General features: G+C 44.9%; 1 non-coding gene across 1 annotated transcript; it reads left to right on the top strand.

The window, feature by feature from the left end:
• The first annotated feature begins 660 nt into the window (after nucleotides 1-660).
• On the top strand, nucleotides 661-733 carry Trnak-cuu (transfer RNA lysine (anticodon CUU)). The gene has a single exon. It is a non-coding gene; the product is annotated as a tRNA-Lys (tRNA).
• Nucleotides 734-2,030: the final 1,297 nt, after the last annotated feature.

The following is a 2,030-nucleotide window of genomic DNA, read 5'->3' as shown; positions in this document are numbered from 1 at the left end:
TAAAATATACATACTGGTTTAATTCAGCTTTCTTTACAATCAAATATCTCTCTGTAGTTAAGAATCCCAAAGACAACATAATCCAGACTCTCTGTGTAATAGTCATCTCTACGTGGCTTATTTTTTATATTAATTTTACTGTCTCTTTAAAGACTTTATTTTTTAAAACCATGTATTTGTTTCTATACTGTATATATCATCTTTTTTTGTTTCTTTTAAGCCTACGTATATTTTACACACATTTTAAACTATTACATCTGAATCTGTCTTATTGTGAATCTATTGCTTTAAGCTGTAGCAGCTGTGGCTGCTGGCTCCGCCCACCTCAGTTTTCCAACATGGCGGCGGTATGCTTACCGCCAGCTCTGGGAGCCATCGTGGGTCTATGTTTTTATCTAAGTAGCATGTAGCCCAGAAACCTCTTTTTTTGTTTTGTACTAGCAAAGGCTAAATCCACAACGTAGCTTAATGTGCCACTTGTAGAGGCCTCATTCCCGCCATACTGTAGGTCGAGCGCACATGCCAGCAACCCGCCAGTAGCTCAAACCGGCAGCTGCCGCTCATTTGAGAGAGACAATTAGGAAGCTGTTTTTAGCTCCGTTTTAGAATCTTTTTTTTTTAGGTTTTAGGTGGAAACTCTTGCCACCACGTTGGTCGCCAGCCCGGCTAGCTCAGTCGGTAGAGCATGAGACTCTTAATCTCAGGGTCGTGGGTTCGTGCCCCACGTTGGGCGCCATTTGTAGCTAGAGTTTTTCTGCCTGGCCCACAGTCAGGACAAATCTCTCTCACCCGCCAGTCCCAAGCCGCTTAAACCCGATCAAATAAACACAGAGACTTATATTGGTTTCAAACTGTATGGCCGTGGCAGGCTTCTTGCTAACTGTTCTTACTGCTTAAATTAATCCATTTTTATTAATCTATACCTTGCCACGTGGCTTGTGGCTTACCGGTACTTTATATCTTCCTTGTCCTGATGGCGGCTGGCAGTGTCTCTCTGCCTCAGCCTTCCACTTCCCAGCTCTATTCTCCTCCTTGTCCCGCCTACACTTCCTGCCTGGCCACTGACCAATCAGTGATTTATTCATTGACCAATCAGCAACACATTTGACATACAGACCATCCCACAGCAGGGAGCTCTACATGAGGGCTCAGGACGAGCCAGGCATAGAGACTGGAAGAGTCTGAGGACAGGTGTTGGTGATAGACATGGATCAGGAGGGTAAGAGGTGTCTGTGGATGTCTGGCAGGGCAGAGATGGCTCCTCAGCCATGCTTTTCTCCAGTTATTAAAGTGTTACTTTAAAGTAACTCTAAAGAGAGCAGAAGAAATGGAGAATGTCACTCTGCCAGTTGCTTGCCACATCACTGTGACAAATGCAACATCAGGAAGGATGAATTCATATTGACTTGTGGTTTAAGAAATAATATAGCCTGTCATGGTGGGCAGGGCATGGAAGTGGGAGCATGAGGCAGGTGGCCACACTGCATCCCAGTCGGGAGGCAGGGAGATGAATGCTAGCACTCACCCTTTCTCCTTGTTACTCAGTCTAGGACCCCAGCCCACGGCATGGCACCACCCACTCCTAGGGTGAGTCTTAACCTTTCTGGAAATTCTTACAGATATGCCACAGAGGTGGGTTTCCATGGTAATTCTAATCGAGCCAAGTTGACAATCAAAGTCAGCCATCGCAACTCTACCCTTCATCAACCTGATGCTCAAACACATCACCTTAAATCCTAACACACCACCTTTGACCTATAAAGTCTCATTTTCATCTTACAATACAAAATGCATTCAGTCCATTTTCTGGAAGTCCTCATAGTCTTTAACAGTCTCAGTACTGTCCAAAGGTCCTGAGTCTCTTTTCAGACACAGGGCAATCTCTTACCTATGAGTTCTTGTACAGTAATAAGTAAGCTACACGCTTCCAATATACAATGGCATGGAAGGAACAGCCCCTTCTTAAAGGGAGGAATGGGGAAGGTTTCAAGGAGAGAGGAGCCACAGCAAGGCTGAAGCCCCTGTGAACA

This window comes from Peromyscus californicus, unplaced genomic scaffold (genome assembly GCF_007827085.1).
Source record: "Peromyscus californicus insignis strain IS unplaced genomic scaffold, ASM782708v3 Scaffold_4__1_contigs__length_199733344, whole genome shotgun sequence".
Lineage (NCBI taxonomy): Eukaryota > Metazoa > Chordata > Mammalia > Rodentia > Cricetidae > Peromyscus > Peromyscus californicus.
Note: the sequence above shows the minus strand (reverse complement) of the source record. Positions and strands in the feature narration are given on the sequence as shown.